This window comes from Colletes latitarsis, chromosome 13 (assembly GCF_051014445.1).
Source record: "Colletes latitarsis isolate SP2378_abdomen chromosome 13, iyColLati1, whole genome shotgun sequence".
Lineage (NCBI taxonomy): Eukaryota > Metazoa > Arthropoda > Insecta > Hymenoptera > Colletidae > Colletes > Colletes latitarsis.
In genome coordinates, this window is record NC_135146.1 from 8,599,844 (window position 1) to 8,610,885 (window position 11,042).

An 11,042-nucleotide genomic window follows, 5' to 3' on the forward strand; every position below is an offset into this window, starting at 1 on the left:
GTATTTGCCATCATCAGGCTCATACTTTCGCAGTTCTCGCATACTTGTTGGCCAGATCCTGGGCGTTTTCTGGATTGGATCACGTAGTAATATGGCACCACACTGAAACAGCGAGTTAATCCTGGATTCGATCTATATATTAGAGGGTAACACCAGTTAGGTTTGGGTTAGGTCTGGTATTTGCCATCATCTGGCTCATAGTTTCGCATTTTTCGCATACTTATTGGCCAGATCCAGGGCGTTTTCTGGTTTGGATCACGTAGTAATATGATACCACACTGAAGCAGTGAGTTAATCCTGGATTCAATCTATATTTTAGAGTATAACACCGGTTAGGTCAGGGTTAGATCTAGTATTTGCCATCATCTGGCTCACACTTTCGCAATTTTCGCATACTTGTTGGCCAGATCCTGGGCGGTTTCTGGTTTGGATCACGTAGTAATGAGGCACCACACTCAAACAGTCAGTTAAACCTTGATTCAATCTATATTTTAGAGGATAACATCGGTTAGGTCAGGGTTAGGTCTGGTATTTGCCATCATCTGGCTCATAGTTTCGCATTTTTCGCATACTTGTTGGCCAGATCCTGGGCGTTTTCTGGATTGGATCACGTAGTAATATGGCACCACACTGAAACAGCGAGTTAATCCTGGATTCGATCTATATATTAGAGGGTAACACCAGTTAGGTTTGGGTTAGGTCTGGTATTTGCCATCATCTGGCTCATAGTTTCGCATTTTTCGCATACTTATTGGCCAGATCCAGGGCGTTTTCTGGTTTGGATCACGTAGTAATATGATACCACACTGAAACAGTGAGTTAATCCTGGATTCAATCTATATTTTAGAGGATAACACCGGTTAGGTCAGGGTTAGGTCTGCTACTTGCCATCATCCGGCTCATACTTTCGCATATTTCGCATACTTGTTGGCCAGATCCGGGGCGTTTTCTGGATTGGATCACGTAGTAATATGGCACCACACTGAAACAGCGAGTTAATCCTGGATTCGATCTATATATTAGAGGGTAACACCAGTTAGGTTTGGGTTAGGTCTGGTATTTGCCATCATCTGGCTCATAGTTTCGCATTTTTCGCATACTTATTGGCCAGATCCAGGGCGTTTTCTGGTTTGGGTCACGTAGTAATGTGGTACCACACTGAAACTGTGAGTTAATCCTGGATTCGATCTATATATTAGGGGGTAACACCGATTAGGTCTGGGTTAGGGCAGGTATTTGCCATCATCTAGCTCATACTTTCGCATTTTTCGCATACTTGTTGGCCAGATCCTGGGCGTTTTCTGGTTTGGGTCACGTAGTAATGTGGTACCACACTGAAACTGTGAGTTAATCCTGGATTCGATCTATATATTAGGTGGTAACACTGGTTAGGTCAGGGTTAGGTCTGGTATTTGCCATCATCCGGCTCATACTTTCGCATATTTCGCATACTTGTTGGCCAGATCCTGGGCGTTTTCTGGTTTGGATCACGTAGTAATATGATACCACACTGAAACAGTGAGTTAATCCTGGATTCAATCTATATTTTAGAGGATAACAGCGGTTAGGTCAGGGTTAGGTCTGGTATTTGCCATCATCTAGCTCATACTTTCGCATTTTTCGCATACTTGTTGGCCAGATCCTGGGCGTTTTCTGGTTTGGATCACGTAGTGATGAGATTCCACACTGCAGTAGTGAGCTAAACCTGGATACAATCTATATTTTAGAGGATAACACCGGTTAGGTCAGGGTTAGGTCTGCTACTTGCCATCATCTGGCTCATGCTTCCGCATTTTTCGCATACTTGTTGGCCAGATCCTGGGCGGTTTCTGGTTTGGATCACGTAGTAATGTGGCACCACACTCAAACAGTCAGTTAAACCTTGATTCAATCTATATTTTAGAGGATAACATCGGTTAGGTCAGGGTTAGGTCTGGTATTTGCCATCATCTGGCTCATAGTTTCGCATTTTTCGCATACTTGTTGGCCAGATCCTGGGCGTCTGCTGTTTTGGATCACATACTAATGTGGCATCACACTGAAACCGTGAGTTAACCTTGGATTCAATCTATATTTTAGAGGATAACATCGGTTAGGTCAGGGTTAGTTCTAGTATTTGCCATCATCTGGCTCACACTCTCGCATTTTTCGCATACTTGTTGGCCAGGTCCTGGGCGTTTTCTGGTTTGGATCATGTAGTAATGTAGAACCACTCTGAAACAGTGACTTAAACCTGGATTCAATCTATATTTTAGAGGATAACACCGGTTAGGTCAGGGTTAGGTCTGGTATTTGCCATCATCTGGCTAATATTTTCGCACTTTTCGCATACTTGTTGGCCAGATCCTCGGCGTCTCCTGGGTTGGATCAGGTAGTAGTGTGGTACCGCACTGAAACTGTGAGTTAATCCTGGATTCGATCTATATATTAGAGGGTAACACCGGTTAGGTCAGGGTTAGGTCTGGTATTTGCCATCGTCTGCCACATACTTTCGCATGTTTCGCATACTTGTTGGCCAGATACTGGGCGCTTTCTGGGTTGAATCACGTAGTAATGTGGCACCACACTCAAACAGTGACTTAAACCTGGATTCAACCTATAATTGAGAGGATAACACCGGTTAGGTCGGGGTTAGGTCTGGTATTTGCCATCGTCTGCCTCATACTTTCGCATGTTTCGCATACTTGTTGGCCAGATCCAGGGCGTTTTCTGCTTTGGATCACGTAGTAATGTGGTACCACACTGCAACAGTGTGTTAATCCTGGATTCAATCTATATATTAGAGGATAACACCGGTTAGGTCAGGGTTAGGTCTGGTATTTGCCATCGTCTGCCACATACTTTCGCATGTTTCGCATACTTGTTGGCCAGATCCAGGGCGTTTTCTGGATTGGATTACATAGTAATGTGGTATCACACTGAAACAGTGAGGTAATCTTGGATTCAATCTATATATTAGAGGGTAACACCGGTTAGGTTTGGGTTAGGTCTGGTATTTGCCCTCATCTGTCTCTTACTTTCGCATTTATCGCATACTCGTTTGCCAGCTCCTGGGCGTTTTCTGGTTTGGATCACGTAGTAATGTGGTACCACTCTGAAACAGTGAGTTAATCCTGGATTCGATCTATACTTTAGTGGATAACACCGGTTAGGTCAGTGTTAGGTCTGGTATTTGACATCATCTGGCTCATAGTTTCGCATTTTTCGCATACTTGTTTGCCAGATCCAGGGCGTTTTCTGGTTTGGATCACGTAGTAATGTGGTACCACACTGCAACAGTGAGTTAATCCTGGATTCGATCTATACTTTAGTGGATAACACCGGTTAGGTCAGGGTTAGGTCTGGTATTTGCCATCGTCTGCCTCATACTTTCGCATTTTTCGCATACTTGTTGGCCAGATCCTGGGCGTTTTCTGGTTTGGATCACGTAGTAATGAGGTTCCACACTGCAACAGTGAGTTAAACCTGGATAGAATGTATATTTTAGAGGATAACACCGGTTAGGTCAAGGATAGGTCTGGTATTTGCCATCATCCGGCTCATACTTTCGCATATTTCGCGAACTTGTTGGACGGATCCTGGGCGTTTTCCGGTTTGTATCACGCAGTAATGTGGTACCACACTGAAACAGTGAGTTAATCCTTGATTCGATCTATATTTTAGAGGATAACCTCGGTTAGGTCAGGGTTAGGTCTGGTATTTGCCATCATCTGGCTCATACTTTCGCATTTTTCGCATACTTGTTGGCCAGCTCCTGGGCGTTTTCTGGTTTGGATCACGTAGTAATGTGGTATCACACTGCAACAGTGAGTTAAACCTGGATACAATCTATATTTTAGAGGATAAACCCGGTTAGGTCACGGATAGGTCTGGTAATTGCCATCATCTGGCTCATCCTTTCGCATTTTTCGCATACTTGTTGGCCAGCTCCTGGGCGTTTTCTGGTTTGGATCACGTAGTAATGTGGTATCACACTGCAACAGTGAGTTAAACCTGGATACAATCTATATTTTAGAGGATAAACCCGGTTAGGTCACCGATAGGTCTGGTAATTGCCATCACCTGGCTCATACTTTCGCATTTTTCGCATACTTGTTGGCCAGATCCAGGGCGTTTTCTGGTTTGGATCACATAGTAATGTGGGACCACACTGCCACATGAGTTAAACCTGGATTCAATCTATATTTTAGTGGATAACACCGGTTAGGTCAGGGTTAGGTCTGGTATTTGCCATCATCTGGCTCATGGTTTCGCATTTTTCGCATACTTGTTGGCCAGATCCTGGTCGTTTTCTGGTTTGGATCACGTACTAATGTGGTTCCGCACTGCAACAGTGAGTTTATCTTGGATTCAATCTATATTTTAGAGGGTAACACCGGTTAGGTCAGGGTTAGGTCTGGTATTTGCCATCGTCTGCCTCATACTTTCGCAATTTTCGCATACTTGTTGGCCAGATCCTGGGCGTTTTCTGGATTGGATCACATAGTAATGTGGTATCACACTGAAACAGTGAGTTAATCTTGGATTCAATCTATATTTTAGAGGATAACACCGGTTAGGTCAGGGTTAGGTCTGGTATTTGCCATCATCTGGCTCATACTTTCGCATTTTTCGCATACTTGTTGGCCAGCTCCTGGGCGTTTTCTGGTTTGGATCACGTAGTAATGTAGAACCACTCTGAAACTGTGAGTTAAACCTGGATTCAATCTATATTTTAGAGGATAACACCGGTTAGGTCAGGGTTAGGTCTGGTATTTGCCATCATCTGGCTCATACTTTCGCATTTTTCGCATACTTGTTGGCCAGCTCCTGGGCGTTTTCTGGTTTGGATCACGTAGTAATGTGGTTCCACACAGCAACAGTGAGTTAAACCTGGATACAATCTATATTTTAGAGGATAACACCGGTTAGGTCAGGGTTAGGTCTGGTATTTGCCGTCGTCTGCCTCATTCATTCGCATTTTTCGCATACTTGTTGGCTAGATCCAGGGCGCTTTCAAGTTTGGATCACGTATTAATGTGGTACCACACTGAAACAGTGAGTTAATCCTGGATTCAATCTATATTTTAGAGGATAACACCGGTTAGGACAGGGTTAGGTCTGGTATTTGCCATCATCTGGCTCATACTTTTGCAATTTTCGCATACTTGTTGGCCAGATCCGGGGCGTTTTCTGGTTTGGTTCACGTAGTAATGTGTACCACACTGCAACAGTGAGTTAATCCTGGATTCAATCTATATTTTAGAGGATAACACCGGTTAGGTCAGGGTTAGGTCTGGTATTTGCCATCATCTGCCTCATACTTTCGCATTTTTCGCATACTTATTGGCCAGTTCCTGGGCGTTTTCTGGTTTGGATCACGTAGTAATGTGTACCACACTGCAACAGTGAGTCAAACCTGGATTCAATCTATATATTAGAAGGTAACACCGGTTAGGTTTGGGTTAGGTCTGGTATTTGCCATCCTCTGGCTCATACTGTCGCATTTTTCGCATACTTGTTGGCCCGATCCAGGGCGCTGTCAAGTTTGGATCACGTATTAATGTGGTACCACACTGAAACAGTGAGTTAATCCTGGATTCAATCTATATTTTAGAGGATAACACCGGTTAGGTCAGGGTTAGGTCTGGTATTTGCCGTCGTCTGCCTCATTCTTTCGCATTTTTAGCATACTTGTTGGCCAGATCCACGGCGCTTTCCAGTTTGGATCACGTATTAATGTGGTACCACACTGAAACAGTGAGTTAATCCTGGATTCAATCTATATTTTAGAGGATAACACCGGTTAGGACAGGGTTAGGTCTGGTATTTGCCATCATCTGGCTCATACTTTTGCAATTTTCGCATACTTGTTGGCCAGATCCGGGGCGTTTTCTGGTTTGGTTCACGTAGTAATGTGTACCACACTGCAACAGTGAGTTAATCCTGGATTCAATCTATATTTTAGAGGATAACACCGGTTAGGTCAGGGTTAGGTCTGTTAATTGCCATCATTTGGCACATATCTTCGCATTTTTCGCCTACTTATTGGCCAGATCCTGGGCGTTTTCTGGTTTGGATCACGTAGTAATGTGGTTCCACACAGCAACAGTGAGTTAAACCTGGATACAATCTATATTTTAGAGGATAACACCGGTTAGGTCAGGGTTAGGTCTGGTATTTGCCGTCGTCTGCCTCATTCATTCGCATTTTTCGCATACTTGTTGGCTAGATCCAGGGCGCTTTCAAGTTTGGATCACGTATTAATGTGGTACCACACTGAAACAGTGAGTTAATCCTGGATTCAATCTATATTTTAGAGGATAACACCGGTTAGGTCAGGGTTAGGTCTGGTATTTGCCGTCGTCTGCCTCATTCATTCGCATTTTTCGCATACTTGTTGGCTAGATCCAGGGCGCTTTCAAGTTTGGATCACGTATTAATGTGGTACCACACTGAAACAGTGAGTTTAACCTGGATTCAATCTATATTTTAGAGGATAACACCGGTTAGGTCAGGGTTAGGTCTGGTATTTGCCATCATCTGGCTCATACATTCGCATTTTCCGCATACTTGTTGGCCAGATCCTGGGCGTCTTCTGGTTTGGATCACGTAGTAATGTGGTACCACACTGAAACAGTGAGTTAAACCTGGATTCAATCTATATTTTAGAGGATAACACCTGTTAGGTCAGGGTTAGGTCTGGTATTTGCCATCATCTGGCTCATACATTCGCATTTTTCGCATACTTGTTGGCCAGACCCTGGGCGTCTTCTGGTTTGGATCACGTAGTAATGTGGTATCACACTGAAACAGTGAGTTAAACCTGGATTCAATCTATATTTTAGAGGATAACACCGGTTAGGTCAGGGTTAGGTCTGGTATTTGCCATCATCTGGCTCACACTTTCGCATTTTTCGCATACTTGTTGGCCAGATCCTGGGCGGTTTCTGGTTTGGATCACGTAGTAATGTGGCACCACACTCAAACAGTCAGTTAAACCTTGATTCAATCTATATTTTAGAGGACAACATCGGTTAGGTCAGGGTTAGGTCTGGTATTTGCCATCATCTGGCTCATAGTTTCGCATTTTTCGCATACTTGTTGGCCAGATCCTGGGCGTTTTCTGTTTTGGATCACATACTAATGTGGCATCACACTGAAACAGTGAGTTAAACCTGGATACAATCTATATAATAGAGGGTAACACCGGTTAGGTTTGGGTTAGGTCTGGTATTTGCCATCATCTGGCTCATGCTTCCGCATTTTTCGCATACTTGTTGGCCAGATCCTGGGCGTTTTCTGGTTTGGATCACGTAGTAATGTGGTACCACACACAACCAGTGAGTTAATCCTGGATTCAATCTATATTTTAGAGGATAACACCGGTTAGGTCAGGGTTAGGTCTGGTATTTGCCATCATCTGGCACATACTTTCGCATTTTTCGCATACTTGTTGGCCAGATCCTGGGCGGTTTCTGGTTTGGATCACGTAGTAATGTGGCACCACACTCAAACAGTCAGTTAAACCTTGATTCAATCTATATTTTAGAGGACAACATCGGTTAGGTCAGGGTTAGGTCTGGTATTTGCCATCATCTGGCACATACTTTTTTTTTTTTTTTTTTTTTTTTTTTGTCGTGGGGAAAATCTTCGAAAGACTCCCTCCCACCTCCTTGGGGAGAGGTGGGAGGGGTGTGTGGGATTCCCCGCGCCCGTACAACGACAGGCGCGGGACCTACCCACTAAAAACCCCACGGTGACCCTTCGGCACGCTTTGGGAGGATACCGGGAATCGCTCGAAGCATTCTTCCGGTATCCTCCCCGTGCCCGCGCTTTCGCGCCCATCCCCCGGGGGGACAATCGGTCCCCCCAGTAGACACACTGCCTCATAGCGGCGGGACGGGGCCACTCCATCCCGCCGCTATCCGTCCCGGGGCCGCGTTTAGTGGCGGCTGCGAGCCCCAACTCGCAACCGCCCGCGACCCCGTTTCCACCCCTCGGCGGCCGGGCGTTCATGGCCGCACCAGACCGCCGAGGGTGCCTCCCCTTGCGTCGGACCGGTAGGGGGAGGCACTCCTACCCCCAACCGGTCCGACCCGGCGCCGCCTGGCGGGAGGAGGGTCCCCTCAGGACCCCCCTCCCAGCCTAGGTCATCCGCCACGCCGAGGCGGCCGCCCGCGACGCCTCGCGACCGGGCGACGACCTCGGGCCACCGCACGAGCGCGAGCCTCAGCGCGCCGCTGAAGCTCGCGCTCCCTCCCCGCGGCCTCCTTCTGCAACATTACGTTCTCGCAGAAGGAGGCCACGGCCCTCCACTTCTCCTCGCTGCCGAGCATGGCGCGCACCACGCCCGGCAGCGAGACATCCCGCCCGACGACGCCGACCAGGACACGGCGCTCCCCCTCCCACGCGGGGCATACCTCCAGGGTATGATCCGCCGTGTCCTGCTCAGCGTCGCAGTGGCAGCAACGCGCCGTCGGCTCCTTCCCTATCCGGCACAGGTATCTTCCGAAGCTGCCATGCCCGGAAAATACCTGTGCCATCCGGTAGGTGAGGCTGCCATGGCCTCTGTCCAGCCACTCCTTCAGGAGTGGCCGAACCGCCCCGACAGTCCGGTGCCCCGCGGTTGGCAGAGCCAGCCGCTCCTGCCACGCGAGCAACACGGACTGCCGGGCCTGGCGCTTCAAATCGCCCCAAGCAGGTTCCTGCCCGCCCGGGACCGCCCCCACCCCCGCGCGACGGTCGACGCGGTGCCGGTACATCACCGCGTGCGACCGCGCGAGCAGGTCCATGGGCGGCATCCCCGCTAGAACCGTCGCCGCCTCATGTGACATGGTCCGATACCCGCGGACGACCCTGAGCGCCATGCGCCTCTGCACCCGACGCAGCATAGTCATGCTGCGCCGGGAGGCAGCCAGGTCGTCCGCCCAGACGGGGGCCCCGTATAGGGCCACCGACTGGACCATTGCCACATAGAGGCGACGAACTCGGCCCGCCGGGCCCCCCAGGTTGGGCAGGATCCGGCCCAGAGCCGCAACCATCCTTTCCAACCGGGGGACCAGGCAGCGGAAATGCTCCTCGAAACGCCAGTGGCTATCGAGGATCAGCCCTAGATACCTGATCCGGGGCTTCACCTCGATGTCAGCCCCACCCACCCGGATCAGAGGGGGTGGCGGATCCTGCCGAGGTGAATGAAACGCAATCACCTCGGTCTTATGAACCGCCACCGTCATCCCCATCCCCCTGATCCGGTCGACGACGCGTTGCGACCCCTCCTCCGCGCGACGCATGGCCCTCCCCCAGTGCGCCCCGACGGCCAGCACCAGTGTGTCATCCGCATAACACACCGTGCTGACGCCGTCGGGGAGGCCGGCCCGCAACACCGAGTCGTACGCGATGTTCCACAGGAGTGGCCCGAGGACCGACCCCTGCGGAACACCGCAGTACACCTCCCTCCGCATATCACCATCCCGGCCCGGATACTCGATCCACCTGCCGCGGAGATAATCCCCGACGACCGCCCTGAGACAAGGGGGGACCCGATGATATTCGAGTCCCCTCCTTATCTCTTCCCAGGGGAGGGTGTTAAAGGCATTGGCAATATCCAAGGATATTGCCAATGCCACCCCTCCCCGGGAGACGGCCGCCCCCGAGAGGGCCCTCACACGACCTATCGCGTCGATAGTCGATCGGCCCCCCCGGAAACCGAACTGGCAGTCGGCCAGACCGGGATCACCCCGCGAGAGGTGCTCGACGAGGCGGGCAGCAATCACCCGCTCGAAGAGCTTGCCCACCTCGTCGAGGAGACAAATGGGCCGGTATGCGGAGGGAGACTCCGCGGGCCGACCCTCCTTCCGGAGGAGGACCATCCTCGCCACCTTCCAACTGGGGGGGAATCGCCCGTCCCTCAGGCAGCGGTCGAACAACCGCCTGAGGTCGGCCCCAAGGACGCCCTGGGTCAAGACCCAAACCCGGCCGGGCACACCATCCGGACCCGGGGCCGTGTTACGAACCCCGAGCCGTCTGATGGCCGCTGCCAGCTCCTCCTGCGTGACCCCCAGCTCGGCCGTCCACTCCACTGGGACAGCCGCCGCCGCCGGAGGACGCGGTCCCCTCTCCCCAATTGGGAAGAGTGTATTGACCACGTCCTCCAGCAGCCGGGGGTCAAGACCCTCGGTGACGGGGGGCGCCCACGGGCGGAGCTTATTCAGCACCACCTTATATGGGCGCCCCCATGGATCGTCATCAAGGGTCTGGAGGAGCTCCTTCCATGCCCGGGTCTTGGCCCGTTTGATGGCGACCTGCAGAGCAACCCGCGCCACGCGGTATGCTCCATACAGGTCATCAGCTGCCCTCGCTCGCGCCACGCCGTCGCCTGTACGTTGACGACGGCGCGCGCGGGTGTACTGGCGTCGGGCGCGGACAGTCGCGACTCGCAACTCCGCGATCGCGTCCGACCACCAGTACACCGCCCGGCGAGGAGAAGCCCGCCCGACCCGAGGCATCGCCGCGTCGCAAATACCCGCGACCAATGCTCCGAGCCGGGCGACCTCCTCCTCTATGCTCGGCAACTCGGCCGCTCCCTGCGGCCAAGTTGCAGCGAGGGCAGCTGCCATCAGGGCATCCTTGTCCAGGCGCCGAAGCGCCCAGCGGCGTGGTGGGGTGCCACGCAGGCGGCCGTGTCGGGATGCACTCGCGGCGGCAGAGACCTCCATCCGGATGTACCGGTGATCGGAGAGTGTCTCTGCCCCCGCGACCACGTGCCAACCCGACACCATGCGCACGGCGTTGGGGGTCGCGAATCCAACATCCACGATGGACCCCCCATATCGCCGCACGCATGTGTGCTCCGACCCCCGGTTCAATACCCGGAGGTCGAGCCCCGCCGCCCAATCGCCCAGGATCCCGCCGCGAACGGAGGTCCTGGGGGATCCCCAAGCCACCGACTTGGCATTAAAATCCCCCAGGACCAGCACCGGCCGGGCCGCGTAGCGCTGCACGCATGCCGCGACCTCGGCCAAGTACAGCTCGAACGCAGCGTGACCGCTACGGGGCGAAAT